Raw genomic sequence first — 23,086 nt, 5'->3', positions numbered from 1 at the left:
CGTGTATATACATGTGTATGTGGGTGGGTTGGGCCATTCTATCTTCTGTTTCCTTGCGCTACCTCGCTAACGCGGGACACAGCGACTAAGTATAATAATTATGATAATGATAATAATAATAATAATTATATATATATATATATATATATATATATATATATATATATATATATATATATATATATATATATATATATATATATATATATATGTGTGTGTGTGTGTGTGTGTGTGTGCGTGTGTGTGTGTGTGTGTGTGTGTGTGTGTGTGTGTGTATATATATATATTAGGAGTATAGTCAAGGGTTGGTGAGAGGATACGAGCAAAGGAAGGAGTAGCACTACTTCTGAAACAGGAGTTGTGTAAGTATGTGATAAAGTGTAAGAAAATTAACTCTAGACTGATATGGGTAAAAGTGAAAGTGGATGAAGAGAGATGGGTGATTAGTTGTGTCTATGCACCTGGTCATGAGAAGAAAGATCATGAGAGGCAAGTGTTTTTGGAGCAGCTGAGTGGGTGTGTCAGCAGCTTTGATGCACGAGACCGGGTTTTAGTGATAGGTTATCTAAATGCAAAGGTGATTAATGTGGCAGTTGAGGGTATAACTGGTGTACATAAGGTGTCCAGTGTTGTAAATGGAATTGGTTAAGAGCTTGTAGATTTGTGTGCTGAAAAAGGTCTGGTTATTGGGAATACCTGGTTTAAAAAGAGAGATATACATAAGTATACATATGTAAGTAGGAGAGATGGCCAAAGAGCGTTACTGGATTACGTGTTAATTGATAGGCGTGGGAAAGAGAGACTTTTGGATGTTAGTGTGCTGAGAGGGGCAACTGGAGGGATGTTTCATCATTATCTTGTGGAGGCGAAGGTGAAGATTTGTAGAGGTTTTCAGAAAAGAAGAGAGAATGTTGCGGTGAAGAGAGTGGTGATAGTAAGTGAGCTTGGAAAGGAGACTTGTGTGAGGACGTACCAGGAGAGATTGAATGCAAAATGGAAAGTGAGAGCAAATGACGTAAGTGGAGTGGGGGAGGTGATGGATGATGGCTTGCGCAAAACATGCCAGTGGCATGAGAAAGGTGGGATGTGGGCAGATTAGAAAGGATAGTGATTGGTGGAATGAAGAAGTAAGATTGTCAGAGAAAGTGAAGAGAGAGGCGTTTGAACGATTTTTGAGGGAAATAGTGCGAATGACTGGGAGATGTGTAACAGAAACAAGTAGGTCGTCAAGAGAAAGGTGCAAGAGGTGAAAAAGAGGGCAAATGAGAGCTGGGGTGAGGGAGTATCATCAAATTTTAGGGAGAATAAGATGATGTTTTGGAAGGAGGTAAATAAAGTGCGTAAGGCAAGAGAACGAATGGGAACAACAGTAAAGATTGCTTATGGGGGGGGGGGGGAGGGTTAATAACAAGTAGTGATGAAGTGAGGAGATGTAGTGAGTATTTTAAAGGTTTGTTCAATGTGTTTGATGATAGAGTGCAAGATATAGGGTGTTTTGGTCAAGGTGGTGTGCAAAGTGAGAGTGTCAGGTAAACAGAGAAAAGGTAGTGAAAGCTTTGCGGAAGATGAAAGGCGGCGGGTTTGGATGGTATTGCCGTGGACTTTATCAAAAAAAGGATGTGACTGTGTTGTTGACTGGTTGTTAAGGATATTCAATGTATGTATGGTTCATGTTGAAGTGCCTGAAGATTGGCGGAATGCATGCATAGAACCATTATACAAAGGCAAAGGTACAAATCTGTTGAGTATTCCTGGGAAATTATATGGGAGGTTATTGATTGAGATGGTAAATGCATGTACAGAGCAACAGATTGACGAAAAACAGTGTGGTTTCAGAAGTGGTAGATAATGTGTGGATCAGATGTTTACTTTGAAGAACGTATGTGAGAAATACTTAGAATTACAGATGGATTTGTATACAGCATTTATGGATCTGGAGAAGGCATATGATAGAGTTGATAGAGATGCTCTGTGGAAGGTATTAAGAATATATGGTGTGGGAGGCAAGTTGTTAGAAGCAGTGAAAAGTTTTTATCGAGGATGTAAGGCATGTGTACGAGTAGAAAGAGAGGAAAGTGATTGGTTCCCAGCGAATGTCAGTTTGTGAATGCGATGCGTGATGTCTCCATGGTTGTTTACTTTGTTTATGGATGGGTTGTTAGGGAGGTGAATGCAAGAGTATTGTAAAGAGGGGCAAGCATGCAGTCTGTTGTGGATGAGAGGGCTTGGGAAGTGAGTCAGATGTTCGCTGATGGTTCAGCGCTGGTGGCTGTTTCGGGTAAGAAACTGCAGAAGTTGGTGACTGTGTATGAAAGAAAATTGAGTAAGTGTGAATAAGATCAAGGTTATTAGGTACAGTAGGGTTGAGGGACAAGTCAGTTGGGTGGTAAGTTTGAATGGAGAAAGACTGGAGGAAGTGAAGTGGTTTAGATATATGGGAAAGCATTTAGAAGCGAATGGAACCATGGAAGCGGAAGTGAGTTACAGGGTGGGGGAGGGGTCGACGGTACTGGGAGCGTTGAAAAATGTGTGGAAGGCGAGAACGTTATCTCGGAGAGCAAAAATCTGTGATATGGTTGCGAGGCGTGGGCTATGGATAAGGTTGTGTGGAGGAGGGTGGATGTGTTGGAAATGAAATGATTGAGGATAATATGTGGTGTGAGGTGGTTTGATCGAGTAAGTAATGAAAGGGTAAGAGATATGTGGTAGTAAAAAGAGTGTGGTGGAGAGAGCAGAAGAGGTTGTATTGAAATGGTTTGGTCACATGGAGAGAATGAGTGAGGAAAGATTGACAAAGAGTTGTCAGAGGTGGAGGGAACGAGAAGTGGGAGACCAAATTGGAGGTGGAAGGATGGAGTGAAAAAGATTTTGAGCGATCGGGGCCTGAACATACAGGAGGGTGAAAGGCGTGCAAGCAATAGAGTGAATTGGGACGGTGTGGTATACAGGGGTCGACTTGCTGTCAATGGATTGAATCTGGACATGTGAAGCGTCTGGGGTAAATCATAGATGGTTTTGTGGGGCCTGGATGTGGAAAGGGAGCTGTGGTTCCGGTGCATTACACATGACAGCTAGAGTCTGAGTGTGAACGAATGTGGCCTTTGTTGTCTTTTCCTGGCGCTACCTCGCGCGGGGGGGGGGTACCATTTAATGTGTGGCGGGGTGGTGACGAGAATGGATGAATGCAGCAAGTATGAGTATGCACATGTGTTAAATGCATATGTCTGTTTATGTATATGTATGTATACATAAACAGGTATGTATAGATATGTATATGTGTATGTGTGTGGGCTTTTATGTATATATATGTATATGTGGGTGGGTTTGGCCATTCTTTCGTATGTTTCTTTGCGCTACCTCGCTAACACGGGAGACAGCGACTAAGTATAATAAGAATAATAATGAAATATATATACATATGTCTTGGGAGTAAAGTCAGAGGTTGGTGAGAGGACAAGAGAGAAGGAAGGAGTATCACTACTGAAGCAAGAGTTGTGGGAGTATGTGACAGTATACAAAAATATATTCTAGATTGATATTGGTAAAACTGAAAGTGAATGAAGAGAGATGGGTGATTATTGGTGTCTATGCACCTGACCATGAGAAGAAAGATCATGAGAGGCAAGTGTTTTTGGAACAGCTGAGTGGGTGTGTTAGCCGCTTTGATGCACGACACCGGGTTTTAGTGTTGAGTAATTTAACTGCAAAGGTGAGTAATGTGGCAGTTGAGAGAATAATTGATGTACACACAACAAAAAAACTATCGCGCAGAGGGGGTCTGAAGACGTCTGTAATGATCACTGACCTACCTGTTGTACCATGCCGGTAGGGTTGGTATACGTGCCTGGAAGCCACAGGTTTCCAGAGTCCTATGCTAGACCCATGTAAGTTACGTGCCACAAGAGCGGCATTATATTATTAACAATAAAATTACATCATACAAGGCAGTACGAACCCCTACTTTTGAATTGGTGTGTGTAATATAGCTGTGAGACACACACAGCTATATGCGGCAACCCCCGCATGTGGTAGCTGCAGCATACCTCAATGTGATGCGAGGTAAACACAATAGCTTCATATTGTATAGGTGTAATTTGGGAAGAATATATTTTACTGTTGATATTGTATTATTCTATAGCACATCTTACACCGCCATTTCGTGTCCATGAAGGAAATGTAATGAGACATGCGATATATTTTTGAAACAATGAAACCGCGGGTATAGTTCACTGCGAGCCAATGTCGAAAGGTTGTTTTTGTGGTATATCTAATTTTACCATGGAGACCTCACAAGCGACACGTGAAGCTATTCTACAGCTTCATAATGCGGGCTACAGCGACTCTGAAATTGGGAGACGTCTTGGTATTCACCGGTCAACCGTAGCACGATGGATTCGCCGACAGGCAGAGTTGGGCAACACAGACAACAGGCATCGGCGTGGTCGCCCACGTTGCACAACCCCGGAAGATGATCAGGTAATGATGTTGCATATATAGGTATACTGGACCACTTGATGTTATGTAAACAACCACATCACATGTTATATTTGCAATATGTCATCCTTTCCCTAGGCCATAGCAGCTGTCATTGCTGCTGCCCCCTTCACGCCCGCTAGCAACATTCGGGATACTCTTGGTCTGCAGTGCACGCCTCAAACTGTCCGAAACAGACATCACTCTGAGGGGCTACGTGGTCGCATACCAGCAACAAAACCTGTGTTAAGTGAGGCAAACATGGCGAGCAGGGTGGAGTATGCGTTGGAGTATGCGGACAAGCCACATCAGTTTTGGGAGAACGTCATCCTTTGCAGCGATGGTCCCCCTGCAAACAAACATGTTTGGCGGCATCCTAACACCAGGTTAACTCTCTCTCTCTCTCTCTCTCTCTCTCTCTCTCTCTCTCTCTCTCTCTCTCTCTCTCTCTCTCTCTCAGACACACCCACACACACACACACACACACACACACACACACAGGTTATGCTATATAACATATTTTCCATTTTATAATGACAATTTATGGTGAGGCCAACATGAACAACCGTTCCGGAAGTGCTATGAAACCAGGGTGCCACGGCCACCACAGTCGTTTGCTACTTGAAACGTCCTGTTGTGCTGCAGTATTACATTTTAGTTATGCACACTCATTATTTTTTAAGTGAATAACAGTGATCATGATCACTCTATACGGCATATGTAAATACTGTAGCAATAATCTCCATTTACGATGTGATATCATAATAAATAATAATTATATATCAAGTTAGTTAATATTTTTTAATTTACTTAGTTATTATCTTAATCTATATTGCAGCAACAGTTGCACTAATATGATTAAGACACACTGTCTTATGTAATTTTATACGTTTTATATAACCAGATACGAGACACAACATGTGGTGGGTAGCAGGAGGAGTGGGCGCGTCAGTGCAGGACTATTTGGTTGGATCCATCCATGGTGCTGGTGTCGGTGAGTTGGTGGATGCCGGGCCTGGCCAGTTGACCGGACCTAGATACGTTGAGATACTGGAGGAGGTCCTGCTACCTTCAGTGGGGGGCTATGCTGTTTCCAGAGCCGGAGCCATTTTACCTCGTCCAAGACAACAGCCCAGTTCACACATCCAGGGTTGTAAAGGCGTGGTATGCCCGCCATCCACGTATAATAGTGTTGCCACATCCTGCAAACTCGCCTGATCTCAACCCGATAGAGCACGTATGGGCGGCCATGCAGAAAGGCATGCCTGACCGACAACATCGATGTCGTGCTACAGTCGTAAATGATGCTTTACAAGCATGGGAACAGCTACGAAGCCCTTCTGGTAGGAACTTAACGCAGACGTTAGTGGCATCCATGCCTCGAAGGCTCAATGAAGTGTTGGCAACGGGAGGAGGTTATAACAAGTACTGAAATGATAAAATTTACAGTCAAAGATTACTTTCTTAACCTCCAACAACATGTCTATGGTCATGTTATATAGAAATCTGATTTTCACTGTTAAAGGGAAGTTAACTAATGCAGATCCATGAAAAGAGTCATTGCTTTTCATGTTGGTTTACTAAATACTATGATGTGGTGCCAGGTTTGTGACATACTATTATCAGTCACACAGGTGATACTACACATTACGTGAGGTTGCTGATTAATCTAAACCAGCAGACAGATAAATCACCGCCGGTATGAAGCAGGGTGTCGTAGTTACCATGTAGTATATCATTTTACACCACAAATTTGACACTTTGCAAGAGATAATGATTACTGCAATATGCCTTACTGTGCAGAATATTACATTTACATGCTCAATTTACGTATCCCATCTACTGTACTACATACGGAAGGATATATCGTTGCCATTAGATAGGTGAGGACACCCACAGGCAGGGACATCAGGGATACCACCATCTCACAGGAAAATGTTACCTGTTCCATTATTCCACGTCTGGTGCGTCATTTTGTTTCGTACAAAAAACGCGCGATAGTTTTTTTGCTGTGTGTACATGGGGTGTTCAGTGTTGTAAATGGAAATGGTGAAGAGCTTGTAGATTGTGTGCTGAAAAAGGACTGGTTATTGGGAATACCAGGTTAAAAAAGAGAGATATACATAAGTATACGTATGTGAGTAGGAGAGACAGCCAAAGAGCGTTATTGGATTACGTGTTAATTGATAAGTGCGTGAAAGAGAGACTTTTCGAAGTTAATGTGCTGAGAGGTGCAACTGGAGTGATGTCTGATATTTATCTTGTGGAGGCGAAGGTGAAGATTTTTAGAGGTTTTCAAAAAAGAAGAGAGAATGTTGGGGTGAAGAGAGTGGTGAGAGTAAATGAGCATGGAAAGGAGACTTGTGTGAGGAAGTACCAGGAGACACTGAGTGCAGAATAGAAAAAGGTGAGAGCAAATGACGTAAGGGGAGTGGGGGAGGAATGGGAGGTATTTAGAGATGCAGTGATGGCTTGCGCAAAAGATGCCTGTGGCTTGAGAAAGGTGGGAGATAGGCAGATTAGAAAGGGTAGTGAGTGGTGGGATGAAGAAGTAAGATTGTTAGTGAAAGAGAAGAGAGAGGCGTTTGGACGATTTTTCCTGGGAAGCAGAGCGAATGATTGAGATATGTATAAATGAAAGAGACAGGAGGTCAAGAGAAAAGTGCAAGAAGTGAAAAAGAGGGCAAATGAGGGTTGGGGTGATAGAGTATCATTAAATTTCAGGGAGTATAAAAAGATGTTTCGGAAGGAGGTAAATAAAGTGCGTAAGACAAGGGAACAAATGGAAACATAGGTAAAGGTTGCTAATGGGGAGGTAATAACAAGTATTGGTGAAGTGAGGAGATGGAATGAGCATTTTGAAGGTTTGTTGAATGTGTTTGATGATAGACTGGCAGATATAGGGTGTTTTGGTCGAGGTGGTGTGCGAAGTGAGAGGGTAAGGGAGAATCGTTTAATAAACAGATAAGAGGTAGTGAAAGCTTTGCGGAAGACGAAAGCCGGAAAGGCGGCGGGTTTGGAAGGTACTGCAGTGGAATTTATTAAGAAAGGAGATGACTGTGTTGTTGACTGGTTGGTAAAGATATTCAATGTATGTATGGTTCATGGTGAAGTGCCTGAGGATCGGCGGAATGCATGCGTAGTGCCATTGTACAAAGGCAAAGGGGATAAAGGCGAGTGTCCAAATTACAGAGGTATAAGTTTGTTGAGTATTCCTAGGAAATTATATGGGAGGGTATTGACTGAGATGGTAAAGGGATATAGAGCATCAGATTGGGGAAGAGCAGTGTGGTTTCAGGAGTGGTAGAGGATGTGTGGATCAGGTGTTCGCTTTGAAGAATGTATGTGAGAAATACTTAGAAAAACAGATGAATTTGTATGTAGCATTTTTGGATCTGGAGAAAGCATATGATAGAACTGATAGAGATGCTCTGTGCAAGGTATTAAAGAGTATATGGTGTGGTAGGTAAGTTGCTAGTAGCAATGAAAAGTTCTTATCGAGGATGTAAGACATGTGTACGAGTGGGAAGAGAGGAAAGTGATTGGTTCCCAGGGAATGACGGTTTGCGGCAGCGGTGCCTGATGTCTCCATGGCTGTTTAATTTGTTTATGGATGGGTTTGTTAGGGAGGTGAATGCAAGAGTTTTGGAGAGAGGGGCAAGTATGCAGTCTGTTATGGATGAGTGGGCTTGGGAAGTAAGTCAGTTGTTGTTCGCCGATGATACAGCGCTGGTGGCTGTTTCCAGTGAGAAACTGCAGTTGGTGACTGAGTTTGGTAAAGTGTGTGAAAGAAGAAAATTGAGAGTAAATGTGAATAAGAGTAAGGTTATTAGATTCAGTAGGGTTAAGTTAATTGGGAGGTAAGTTTGAATGGTGGGCAGATTAGAAAGGGTAGTAAGTGGTGGGATGAAGAAGTAAGATTATTAGTGAAAGAGAAGAGAGAGGCATTTGGACGATTTTTGCAGGGAAATAATGCAAATGAGTGGAAGATGTATAAAAGAAAGAGGCAGGAGGTCAAGAGAAAGGTGCAAGAAGTGAAAAAAGAGAGCAAATGAGAGTTGAGGTGAGAGATTATCATTAAATTTTAGGGAGAATAAAAAGATGTTTTGGAAGGAAGTAAATAAAGTGCGTAAGACGAGGGAACAAATGGGAACATCAGCGAAGGGGGCGAATGGGGAGGTGAGAAGTACTGCTGATGAGAAGGAGCTGGAGTGAGTATTTTGAAGGTTTGTTGAATGTGTTTGATCACAGAGTAGCAGATATCGGGTGTCTTGGTCGAGGTGGTGTGTGAAATGAGAGGGTTAGGGAGAATAACTTGGTAAACAGAGAAGAGGTAGACGAAAGCCGGCAAGGCAGCGGGTTTGGATGGTATTGCAGTGGAATTTAATAAAAAAGGGGGTGACTGTGTTGTTGACAGATTGGTAAGGTTATTTAATGTATGTATGACTCATGGTGAGGTGCCTGAGGATTGGCGGAATGCTTGCATAGTGCCATTGTACAAAGGCAAAGGGGATAAAGGTGAGTGCTCAAATTACAGAGGCATAAGTTTGTTGAGTATTCCTGGGAAATTATATGGGAGGGTATAGATTGAGAGGGTGAAGGCATGTACAAAGCATCAGATTGGGGAAGAGCAGTGTGGTTTCAGAAGTGGTAGAGGATGTGTGGATCAGATGTTTGCTTTGAAGAATGTATGTGGGAAATACTTAGAAAAGCAAATGGATTTGTATGTAGCATTTATGGATCTGAAGAAGGCATATGACAGAGTTGATAGAGATGCTCTGTGGAAGGTATTAAGAATATATGGTCTGGGAGGCAAGTTGTTAGAAGCAGTGAAAAGACTTTATCGAGGATGTAAGGCATGTGTACGTGTAGGAAGAGAGGAAAGTGATTGGTTCCCAGTGAATGTCGGTTTGTGGCAGGGGTGCGTGATGTCTCCATGGTTGTTTAATTTGTTTATGGATGGGGATGTTAGGGAGGTGAATGCAAGAGTTTTAGAGAGAGGGGCAAGTATGCAGACTGTTGTGGATGAGAGGGCTTGGGAAGTGAGTCATTCGTTGTTCGCTGATGATACAGCGCTGGTGGCTGATTCGGATGAGAAACTGCAGAAACTGGTGACTGAGTTTGGTAAAGTGTGTGAAAGAAGAAAGATGAGTGTAAATGTGAATGAGAGCAAGGTTATTAGGTACAGTACGGTTAAGGGACAAGTCAACTGGGGGGTAAGTTTGAATGGAGAAAAACTGGAGGAAGTGAAGTGTTTTAGATATCTGGGAGTGGAATTGGCAGCGGATGGAACCATGGAAGCGGAAGTGAGTCATAGGGTGGGGGAGGGGGGCGAAAGTTCTGGGAGTGTACAAGAATGTGTGGAAGGCGAGAACTTTATCTCGGAAAGCAAAAATGGGTATGTTTGAAGGAATAGTGGTTCCAATAATGTTATATGGTTGCGAGGCTTGGGCTATAGATAGAGTTGTGCGCAGGAGGGTGGATGTGTTGGAAATGAGATGTTTGAGCACAATATGTGGTGCGAGGTGGTTTGATCGAGTAAGTAATGAAAGAGTAAGAGAGATGTGTGGTAATAAAAAGAGTGTGGTTGAGAGAGCAGATGAGGGTATTTTGAAATGGTTTGGTCACATGGAAAGAATGAGTGAGGAAAGATTGACAAAGAGGATATATGTGTCAGAGGTGGAGGGAACGAAAAGTGGGAAACCAAATTGGAGGTGGAGAGATGGAGTGAAAAAGATTTTGAGTGATCGGGGCCTGAACATGCAGGAAGGTGAAAGGTGTGCAAGGAATAGAGTGAATTGGAATGATGTGGTATACCGGGGTCGACGTGCTATCAATGGATTGAACCAGGGCACGTGAAGCGTCTGGGGTAAAACATGGAAAGTTCTGTGGGTCCTGGATGTGGAAAGGGAGCTGTGGTTTCGGTACATTATACATGACAGCTAGAGACTGAGTGTGAACGAATGTGGCCTTTGTTGTCTTTTACTAGTGCTACCTTGCGCACATGCGGGGGGAAGGGGTTGTCATTTCATGTGTGGCGAGGTGGCGACGGAAATGAATAAGGGCAAACAGTATGAATTATGTACATATGCATATATGTCTGTGTGTATATATATATATATATATATATATATATATATATATATATATATATATATATATATATATATATATATATATATATATATATAACCTTACCAACCAGTCAACAATACAGTCACCCCCTTTTTTAATAAATTCCACTGCAATACCATCCAAACCTGCTGCCTTGCCGGCTTTCATCTTCCGCAAAGCTTTCACTACCTCTTCTCTGTTTACCAAATCATTTTCCCTAACCCTCTCACTTTGCACACCATCTCGACCAAAACACCCTATATCTGCCACTCTATCATCAAACACATTCAACAAACCTTCGAAATACTCACTCCATCTCCTTCTCACATCACCACTACTTGTTATCACCTCCCCATTTGCGCCCTTCACTGAAGTTCCCATTTGCTCCCTTGTCTTACGCACTTTATTTACCTCCTTCCAGAACATCTTTTTATTCTCCCTAAAATTTAATGATGCTCTCTCACCCCAACTCTCATTTGCCCTTTTTTTCACCTCTTGCACCTTTCTCTTGACCTCCTGTCTCTTTCTTTTATACATCTCCCACTCAATTGCATTTTTTCCTTGCAAAAATCGTCCAAATGCCTCTCTCTTCTCTTTCACTAATACTCTTACTTCTTCATCCCACCACTCACTACCCTTTCTAATCAACCCACCTCCCACTCTTCTCATGCCACAAGCATCTTTTGCGCAATCGCATCACTGATTCCCTAAATACATCCCATTCCTCCCCCACTCCCCTTACTTCCATTGTTCTCACCTTTTTCCATTCTGTACTCAGTCTCTCCTGGTACTTCCTCACACAGGTCTCCTTCTCAAACTCACTTACTCTCACCACCCTCTTCACCCCAACATTCACTCTTCTTTTCTGAAAACCCATACAAATCTTCACCTTAGCCTCCACAAGATAATGATCAGACATCCCTCCAGTTGCACCTCTCAGCACATTAACATCCAAAAGTCTCTCTTTCGCACGCCTGTCAATTGTTGACTGGTTGGTAAGGTTATTTAATGTATGTATGACTCATGGTGAGGTGCCTGAGGATTGGCGGAATGCGTGCATAGTGCCATTGTACAAAGGCAAAGGGGATAAGAGTGAGTGCTCAAATTACAGAGGTATAAGTTTGTTGAGTATTCCTGGTAAATTATATGGGAGGGTATTGATTGAGAGGGTGAAGGCATGTACAGAGCATCAGATTGGGGAAGAGCAGTGTGGTTTCAGAAGTGGTAGAGGATGTGTGGATCAGGTGTTTGCTTTGAAGAATGTATGTGAGAAATACTTAGAAAAGCAAATGGATTTGTATGTAGCATTTATGGATCTGGAGAAGGCATATGATAGAGTTGATAGAGGTGCTCTGTGGAAGGTATTAAGAATATATGGTGTGGGAGGAAAGTTGTTAGAAGCAGTGAGAAGTTTTTATCGAGGATGTAAGGCATGTGTACGTGTAGGAAGAGAGGAAAGTGATTGGTTCTCAGTGAATGTAGGTTTGCGGCAGGGGTGTGTGATGTCTCCATGGTTGTTTAATTTGTTTATGGATGGGGTTGTTAGGGAGGTAAATGCAAGAGTTTTGGAAAGAGGGGCAAGTATGAAGTCTGTTGGGGATGAGAGAGCTTGGGAAGTGAGTCAGTTGTTGTTCGCTGATGACACAGCGCTGGTGGCTGATTCATGTGTGAAACTGCAGAAGCTGGTGACTGAGTTTGGTAAAGTGTGTGGAAGAAGAAAGTTAAGAGTAAATGTGAATAAGAGCAAGGTTATTAGGTACAGTAGGGTTGAGGGTCAAGTCAATTGGGAGGTGAGTTTGAATGGAGAAAAACTGGAGGAAGTGAAGTGTTTTAGATATCTGGGAGTGGATCTGGCAGCGGATGGAACCATGGAAGCGGACGTGGATCATAGGGTGGGGGAGGGGGCGAAAATTCTGGGGGCCTTGAAGAATGTGTGGAAGTCGAGAACATTATCTCGGAAAGCAAAAATGCGTATGTTTGAAGGAATAGTGGTTCCAACAATGTTGTATGGTTGCGAGGCGTGGGCTATGGATAGAGTTGTGCGCAGGAGGATGGATGTGCTGGAAATGAGAAGTTTGAGGACAATGTGTGGTGTGAGGTGGTTTGATCGAGTGAGTAACGTAAGGGTGAGAGATGTGTGGAAATAAAAAGAGCGTGGTTGAGAGAGCAGAAGAGGGTGTTTTGAAGTGGTTTGGGCACATGGAGAGGATGAGTGAGGAAAGATTGACCAAGAGGATATATGTGTCGGAGGTGGAGGGAACGAGGAGAAGAGGGAGACCAAATTGGAGGTGGAAAGATGGAGTGAGAAAGATTTTGTGTGATCGGGGCCTTAACATGCAGGAGGGTGAAAGGAGGGCAAGAAACAGAGTGAATTGGAGCGATGTGGTATACCGGGGCTGACGTGCTGTCAGTGGATTGAATCAAGGCATGTGAAGCGTCTGGGGTAAACCATGGAAAGCTGTGTAGGTATGTATATTTGCGTGTGTGGACGTATGTATATACATGTGTATGGGGGGGGGGCCATTTCTTTCGTCTGCTTCCTTGCGCTACCTCGCAAACGCGGGAGACAGCGACAAAGTATAAAAATATATATATATATATATATATATATATATATATATATATATATATATATATATATATATATATGTGTGTGTGTGTGATCGGGGCCTGAACATGCAGGAGGGTGAAAGGAGGGCAAGGAATAGAGTGAATTGGAGCGATGTGGTATACCGGGGTTGACGTGCTGTCAGTGGATTGAATCAAGGCATGTGAAGCGTCTGGGGTAAACCATGGAAAGCTGTGCAGGTATGTATATTTGCGTGTGTGGACGTATGTATATACATGTGTATGGGGGGGGGTTGGGCCATTTCTTTCGTCTGTTTCCTTGCGCTACCTCGCAAACGCGGGAGACAGCGACAAAGTATAAAAAAAAAAAAAAAAAAAAATATATATATATATATATATATATATATATATATATATATATATATATATATATATATATATATATATATATACGTTGAGTTGTATAGGTATGTATATGTGCGTGTGTGGATGTGTATGAATATACATGTGTATGTGGGTGGGTTGGGCCATTCTTTCGTTTCCTTGCGCTACCTCGCTAACGCGGGAGACAGTGACAAAGTATAATAAATAAAAAATGAAAGTTTGAAAGGAGAAAAACTGGAGGAAGTGAAGTGGTTTAGATATCTGGGAGTGTATCTGGCAGCGGATGGAACCATGGAAGGGGAAGCAAGTCACAGGGTGAGGGAGTGGGCGACGGTACTGGGAGCGTTGAAGAATGTGTGGAAGGCGAGAACATTACGTCGGAAGCAAAAACGGGTATGTTTGAAGGAACAGTTGTTCCAACAATGTTATATGGTTGCGAGGCGTGGGCTATAGATAGGGTTGTGCGGAGGAGGGTGGATGTGTTGGGAATAAGATGTCTGAGGACAATATGTGGTGTGAGGTGGTTTGATCGAGTGAGTAATGAAAGGTTAAGAGAGAGGTGTGGAAATAAAGAGTGTGGTTTAGAGAGCAGAAGAGGGTGTATTGAAATGGTTTGGTCACATGGAGAGAATGAGATGAAAGATTGATGAAGAGGATTTATGTGTCAGAGGTGGAGGGAACGAGGAGAAGTGGGAGACCAAATTGGAGGTGGAAAGATGGAGTGAAAAAGATTTTGAGCGATCGGCGCGTGAAGATACAGACGGGTGAAAGGCATGCAAGGAATAGAATGAAATGTACGATTTGGTATACCGGGGTCGACGTGCTGTCAATGGATTGAACCAGGGCATGTGAAGCGTCTGGGGTAAATCATGGAATGTTTTATGGAGCCTGGATGTGGAAAGGGAGGTGTGGTTTCGGTACATTACACATGACAGATAGAGACTGAGAGTGAATGAATGTGGCCTTTGTTGTCTTTCCTAGCGCTACCTCGAGCACACGCGGGGGAGGGGGTTGCCATTTAATGTGTGGCAGGGTGGCAGCGAAATGGATGAAGGCAGCTCATATGAATATGAACATGTGTACATATGTATATGTGTGTATATATTTATGTATGTATATATATACGTTGAAATGTGTAGGTATGTATATGTGCGTGTGTGGGCGTTTATGTATATACATGTGTATGTGGGTAGGTTGGGCCATTCTTTTGTCCGTCTGCTTACGCTACCTCGCTAACGTGGGAGACAGCGACAAAGTATACATATATATATATATATATATATATATATATATATATATATATATATATATATATATATACATACATACATACATACATACATATATATATATATATATATATATATATATATATATATATATATATATATATATAGCAAATGAGATGGCTTTGGTTAAGAAAATAATTTGCCCATGAATAAAAAAAAAAACTTGCAACTCAAAAGGCAGCTGAGAGTCCAGGTAGTTCCGATTTGTTTCAGACTTGTAAGATCTTTTTTTCATATATCTTACCGTTCAGTTTTTCTAATACCATCTTACTCTCTCCAACATTACACCCATGACCCTTTAGCCACCCCATGAATTGCTATTTATCTACTCTATGATTTCATTACTTCAACATATCACTTTCTTTCTTCACAATATACATAGTTTTGTAACTTTCGCTTTTCAGTGATAATCACTTTAGGGCACCCTTTCTTTCCCCAGGACAATATGCTTACCTCCTCTCAAAATAATGATGTCTTTTTTGTTTTACAGGTTTTCTAACCTTGTTCACATGTCTTAACTAATATTCGGAGGCTCCTGTGATTACAATTTGTGTGTTACAAGGAGTTGTACACTCATGCTGCCCCATTAACCATGTATACCACCTCGAGTTTCCGTCAGGAGGTCTTCAGTCTCCTCGACCCAGGTCGAGGTGGTGGCGATCGTCGCCACACTTGCCCGAGCCGGAGTCGAGTCTATGGATAACATCACAACAATCACCCAGATGGCTCGTGCGAACCAACTATTGGAAACGCAGGAGCGTCGTGTCGCAGGTGACGAGGGTGCATTTCATCTGGGCCCTTTTCCAATGTGGCATTTGCGGGTACGAGGATTCCAACATGCTCGCGGCAAGAGGAGCAGCAAAAGACGAGATCCTCCTACTGGTTCCCTCGCCCCGTCTCACACCACAATACTGATCAGGGACAGGGAGACCCGCAACTACATATCCTACGAAACCAGGAGGATGATATATACCTCCAGACTACGCAAAGTACGGAATGCACAAGAGATCAGTGCAAACGTTCTTCAGACTTCGCCTGGGGGTAGATACCTCTGACAGGCGATTCACTGACCGAGCAGTGATAATGGTGACAACCCACAAGTGCCAGTGAAGCGATAAGATCAGAGTGGTAAAGTGGTCAATTTCAGTTGCAGGTTGTGCTAAAGTGCGAATGACCACACACTTGTTCATTGTTTTGCATTGCCCACTTACTGAAAAAGTCAAATCCCTAAGGATTTCGAACTTCTCACATTTAGGAGAGCCTGAATTTTTATTAGGGTTAAGAACGACTTTCTTATGTTTCTCTCGGCACGATAACAACCTACAAAGTGACAGTGAAGTGATAAAACATAATTGACTGAAAGTGGTACAGTGATCAATAACAGTTGCATGCAGGATGTTCAAAAGTGCAAAATGACATACTTTCCAGTGCATGATAGTTTCTCAATGTTTCCCCACTTAGAGGATGTCTCTTCGCTCACCTGTATTAGTTGCACACCTGTTTCCCACCTAGGGGATATCTCCTTGCCCAATGTTATCCACTTTTGTACTTTGCAGTTTCCCAGTTAGAGGACGTTTCCTTAGTGTTGTCAATTACACATTACTACTTAGGTAGGTTACTGTTCTTTCAGTCCATGTTGTAATCAAAATATTTTACAAATCTTTTTCTAAACCCTAGTCATACCATCATGCATTGTACAGTGTACAGTCTTCCTGTATGATAAACCCACAGTCTGGGGACATATTGCTCATATCTGGTACAGACGTTTTGTTGTGGACTTCAAAATTTGTCTAACTGTAAGCCTGTGTCAATAAAAGAATAGAATTGAAATGAATTGAATACCATGCCTGTTAGGTACCTATTTTCACTTACTAAGATGCATATTAGTTTTTCCCACAAAGGCATGCATCCTGAGCTCAAGAACTACTACACAAGTTTCATTCTTTCCAAACTCACTACCTCCCTTGCCTGGTCTTCCTCCTTATCCATCAAACAACAGGAACTTCCTGACGTGAAAAAGAGAGCAGAGGACCTTAGTCTTTACACAGCCTATCACGAACTCTCTACTCTTTAACACCTATCATTAACAAGCTACTGCACCACTTCTGCCACCACCATCTTCAACTAATAGATCTGTATTTCTTAATCAAGAGCACCTTTAACAACTTCTGTAACTCAACCTTTCATTTCCATTGAAGCCGCTGACTTTTCAGTACATCATTCTCTTCTAACTCTGCCTGTGGTTGGTTCCTATATATAGCCATCCTTCCCCCATGGAAACTGTGCCCTATCCTGTATTTTCTCCATACAAGGTCTTCCAAGTAATCTTCAACTGCAACTTGTTAAGGCATGCAGTCTGAATGCAATATTGAAAGGAGTGTCCCTGACCTAGCACTGATCTTTTTTTACCAATATCATCTGCCCTTGTAACCAAACGATCACTTCTCTTATCTACAACTTGGTGCAATCCAAACTCAGGAAAGAAAACATTCTAGTACTTCTTATTGCCCTAATGCTTTTATATCTGCTATCTCCAGGGTCCAGGGTTTTGGAAACTCGTGAAAGCCTCACTTTCTGAAACACTAATCTCACTTGACTCACTTCTTGTTCTGTCGAGGTTGTAGCTTTTTTCTTTTATAATCATGGTTCTCAGTACATCAAAAAAATTTGATAAGGTTCATGTCTCTGCTGTCTTAACTTCTTTCTTTTGGTTTTTGGTTCCTCTGTTCACTTTTGCAGTCTCCTCCCTAGTTTTTTCATTGCACTAAATGTTGATGGAGCAACTTCCACTTATTCGACAGTGGTGGCAATATAGGTTCTGTCTTGTCTGTTACTCTTTCTTCTCTCAATCAATCAACCAACCTTCCTCTAAACCTATTCAGCTTCATCTAATGATTAAACTCTTTATACACACATTCCTTCCCCTCATTTTAATAAACTTGTTCTTTCTTGCTAAAACTAATTCCTCTATTCAATTTCAGGCATGGGCATTATATCACAGTGGAGAAGCACTAACCTCGTATAAACTCTACTTCTCCCCATATCACTTTCTAAATTTCGCTCATTTCCGACAGATTTCAAAACATTAAAATTCAATCTTGCAGAAATGCATATGACAAAGCATGCATATCTATCTTGGAAACCACACACAATGAACATTACAGTTTCCTTCCAGTAATGTTGCACCAAACCTGTAAATATTTTTCATTGCCAGCTGTTCTACTTCTGTGGTGGTTTTATTGGCCCAAGCATGAAGTACTATTAGTATATTTCAGATGGCTCTTCCTCCTCTGTCCTCTTGGCCAAAGTTAAATAAAAAAAACTTTTGCCTTATTGATTATCTGTCCATTTCTCAGGAGCCAACCCCTTGTCAGGTATGATGTTAATGCCCACTCTTTTTAAATATACTAATTCAGCTACTGACTTCAAAAGCAGTCTCCACTTCTTCCATCTACCAAATGTAGAGCAATAACATGAACCTGGGTGGATATTTGACCAGATTTTGTGATTAGCCTATAATAATAATAATGATAATAATAATAATAATAATAATAATAATAATAATAATAATAATAATAATAATAAAACAACGATGCAAGGCATGTGTATGAGTAGGAAGAGAGGAAAGTGATTGGTTCCCAGTGAATGTCGGTTCGCAGCAGGGGTGCGTGATATCTCCATGGTTGTTTAATTTGTTTATGGATGGAGTTGTTACAGAGGTGAATGCAAGAGTTTTGGAGAGAGAGGCAAGTATGTAGTCTGTTGTGGTTTATACAGCGCTGATGGCTGATTCGGGTGAGAAACTGCACAAACTGGTGACTGAGTTTGGTAAAATGTGTGAAAGAAGAAAGCTGAGAGTAAATGTGAATAAGAGCAATGTTATTAGGTTCAGTAGGGTTGAGGGACAAGTTAATTGGGAGGTAACTTTGAATGGAAAAAAAAATGGAGGAAGTGAAGTGTTTTAGATATCTGGGAATGGATTTAGTACTAGATGGAACCATGGAAGCGGAAGCGAGTCACAGGGTGGGGGAGGGGGCCAAGGTTGTGGGAGCATTGAAGAATGTGTGGAAGGCAAGAACGTTATCTCGGAGCAAAAATGGGTATGTTTGAAGGAATAGTAGTTCCAACAATGTTATAAGGTTGCAAGGCGTGGGCTATAGATAGTGATGTGTGGAGGAGGGTGGATGTGTTAGAAATGAAATGTTTGAGAACAATATGTGGTGTGAAGTGGTTTGATCGAGTAAGTAATGAAAGGGTAAGAGAGATGTGTGGTAATAAAAAGAGTGTGGTTGAGCGAGCAAAAGAGTGTGTATTGAGATGGTTTGGTCATATGGAGAGAATGAGTGAGGTAAGATTGACCAAAAGGATATATGTGTTAGAGGTGGAGGGAACGAGGAGAAGTGGGAGACCAAATTGGAGGAGGAAGGATGGAAAGAGAAAGATTTTGAGCAATCGGGGCCTGAACATACAGAAGGGGGAAAGGCATACAAGGAGAGAGGGGGTTGCTATTTCATGTGTGGCAGGATGACAACGGGAATGGATGAAGGCAGCAGGTATGCACATGTACATGTGTATATATGTACATGTCTGTGTATATATACGTTGAAATGTGCGTGTGAAAAGTGTGTGTGGCTGGCTATGTATATACATGTGTATGTGGGTGGGTTGGGCCATTCTTTCATCTGTTTCCTTGCGCTACCTTGCTAACACGGGAGACAGCGACTAAGTATAATAAATAAAAATACAAATAATAAAACAAAGAAAAGGAAAAAAAAATAAAAATAAGAATAAGGAGAATAAGAATATTAAGAATAAGATCAAGAAGAAGAATATGACTAAGATGAATGAAATGAATAAGAATATAAATAAGAGAAAGAAGAAAAATAAGAAAATAATAATAATAAGGAGACCAAGAAGAAAAAAAAGAATAAGAATAAAAAGACAAGGAAAAAGATGAACAATAGTAAGAAGAATTAAAGGAGTAAGAAGAAAAAGAAAATCATTATGAATAATTAGAGTAAGAATAATAATCAATTAGAAAATAATAATAAGAATAGTAGTAGTTAGTAATAATAAGAGGAGGCTACACAATACGCATCTCAGACATTTTGGTAAGGATCAAACTTTTACATATTGGTGCATACCACCTTCTGCACTTCAGTGTTTTAGAGACCAAAGGGTCAGTGTTCAAACTCTTAGCATACTACACTAAAAGTCTATCATATGATTATCTAAGTGTTATCTTAAAATTGGGAAATGTTATATGATATACAGCCCAAACTTGTACTAAAGAAACTGCATAAAAAGCTTTACTTTTAGTCAACTTTCCAAGGTCGAGGGTCATTTTCACAAGGTCATGTGTAATATGTGTTACTAATTACTTGTGTACACAAAATTTGCGAGTGAATTATTGAATATAAACTAAACTTTTAACAGATACCGCCAAAAAAGTTCTATGTTAAAAGTTCTCAAGGACACAACATGTTGTGGTCATTACAACTAATGAACAGGTGATTGGCTATGGACCTGACTTGTGCCACAGACACAAAATACAAAAACTCTGACCTTCATCTGATTACGTTTTTCAGGAATGGGATAGTTGTCACAGCCTTAATTTTCAGATGCTTGTATACAAAGTATCCCACTGCCAAGGGATTGGGTATAGCCTAAACTAAATCTTTACAATAGATACTGCAAACCAAGTTCAACACCCTATCAAGTTTTTGAGGTTTTGGGCCTAAGATATGGTCACAAGATTTTGAGCACAGAGTACACAAAATGTGAACACTGAGATTGCAAATGAGGACAAAACTTACACACTACGATATATCCCTACATAATAAAGTTTTGGGTGTCTGGGTCAAAGTTTAAGGTCATGTGTAATAAAATGCTATTAAATGCCTGTGTTAATGTGATGTTTTGGTAAATGAATAATGACCAAACATGCACAACATTTACCAAATACTGAGTTCTACTTCTGAATAATAACTGACCATCTAAAATCAATGATCCAGACTGAATGGTTATAAGAACTAGAATACTATGAATTGCTTGAGATCACATATGGTTTATGGATACTTGTATCAAACACACTATATACAAATTTCTACATCTGGTAAATTCTTGAAGGAAAAGTGTAACTATTTTGATTTTTTTTCTTATCTGCTAGCTGTTTCCTCTCTGAATGAGTTTACAGAAGAAAAATACCAATCACAAACATTTACTTTGATTTTGGAGGCTGGGGTAAAAGGTCATAGGGTGACATTAGAGGAGGAAAAACCTCATGCAGAAGGTGCATTCTACAAACACATTTTCTTGTTCTATTTGCCTATCTGATCTGCAAATCAAAAACCTATATATAACATACAAAATCAAATAAGTAATAAACTAGCCCACTCGCTGGCCTCACATTCAGCATATTACCAAATCATATTATATGCAAGATAAAACATGACAAACAGGCTTACTTATCACTCCTCTCCATACATGTAACACATAAAATACGTACTGGACATAATTATTAACAATACACAGCTATGAAGTCAGTGTATTATCAATCATAATTTTCTTGCAAGACACCAAAGCAACTTCCCTTTCACTCAGCATTTATTCAACTTTTCAATTAATCCACTCTCTATACAGCCATGTTAGGTTCATCCTTGAAGTATCTCAAACATGGTCAAGTTTTTATTACAAATCTATTTTGACATGATGCTATACAGATCATGGAATAAAATGTAATTCACAATTCAAGGATACATTAAAATCCTGTGGAAAGTGATTTGGGAATACATATTTTTTGTAAGTCATTTACATTACCATTTCTACTCTACTGTAGAGGAATCATTCAAAATTAACATCCGACACCAACATATATGTTGCATGATCATTCACTTTGCTCCCAAATGGTTTAAATTTCATGCTCAATTCATACAAATCTACTTACACCCACCAAAATACAGCCATTCAACTAATTTTCTGTTTCCACATATATAGAAAGAACACTTTAGAATCAAATGTACCTTTCACCTCTCTCGTTTTTTATTATTGCCCAGTCCTAACATTTTTCTGCCATTCATGTTCCACTAGCTGAATATCTACCATTGATGTGGACTGTGCCTACTTCCTCATCCTTTAAGTAGGCAGTAACCCATTCAGTAAGTTTTATCAGTGTGCAAGTAGTTTATCTATCAGTATCTGTGATGCCCATTCCCTTTGGGAACTCACTAAAGGGGTAAGCTACAGGAAAAGTGTCTCCATTAATGGTGAACTCCCGTGCTGCTTGTTAGCCTTTAGTGCCTCAACATCAACAGGCTATTGGCAGAAGGCAACTCTTAGCACAGTGTGAGCTAGCAATATCCATGTCATAACTCATGTTTCGCCTTCCATGTACTTGTGACTCTAAAGCCTGTGACTTTCTTAATTTTCTAATTTTCATCCCTCATACTCACAAAACCTCCTTTTGGCAAAACCGCTGATATCCTTCATCACTGTCAGAAACTTTTGTAGACTTTTTCATCAACCCTCATCTAAATTACAAAACTATCATCTTAACTCCCAAACTTCTTTACTTCATCTGATGACGCTGCTTGCTAAAACCCTTATCAAAACATGTATCCTAAACTTCTTTACTTCATCTGACGATGCTGCTTGCTAAAATCCATAATCAAAACATGTACCATTTCAAATTTCCCTTGCCAACTGGGAAACTTTGGAAAATGTAACTAGTAAGAGGAGAATGGATCAAGCCAGTTCTTTTATTGAAGGACACTGTAACCCATTAAGAGCACATGCAGAGCTCTTATTTCATTACAAAACTATAGTTTATTAACATCTCAGCTGTTCAATTAACTTTTAGTCACTGAAGAGGCATAGTCTTTAACAGGAGAGTACAAAGTAAGACTACAATGAGGAATATGTCAATTTCAAAGATTCTGCAAGGGTGAGTGATGAGGAAAACGATGTTTATTTTCAAATGTCATGAGCAAAGACTAAAACTTAAAATTATTAGGTCTAATTTTATGTTACAAGCCTAAAAAGTCAGATGTTGCAGGAAGGATAGTAATAACATAAATGCACTTTTATTGAGCAACAAGAGGGGAGAGTTTTTACACAAGAAATTGGATGGACAGCCAAAGTAACATACAGATGTGCCTTAAAAATTACATGTTGAAAGTATAATATGCATCTAAATTTATCATAAAAGAACTTGGTTTTACATATCTAACTTCTGGATCCATAGAATGTTAAGGAACAA

The sequence above is a fragment of the Panulirus ornatus genome, chromosome 19 (assembly GCF_036320965.1).
Source record: "Panulirus ornatus isolate Po-2019 chromosome 19, ASM3632096v1, whole genome shotgun sequence".
In the NCBI taxonomy this organism is placed as follows: Eukaryota; Metazoa; Arthropoda; class Malacostraca; order Decapoda; family Palinuridae; genus Panulirus; species Panulirus ornatus.
This window is presented reverse-complemented; position numbering follows the sequence as displayed.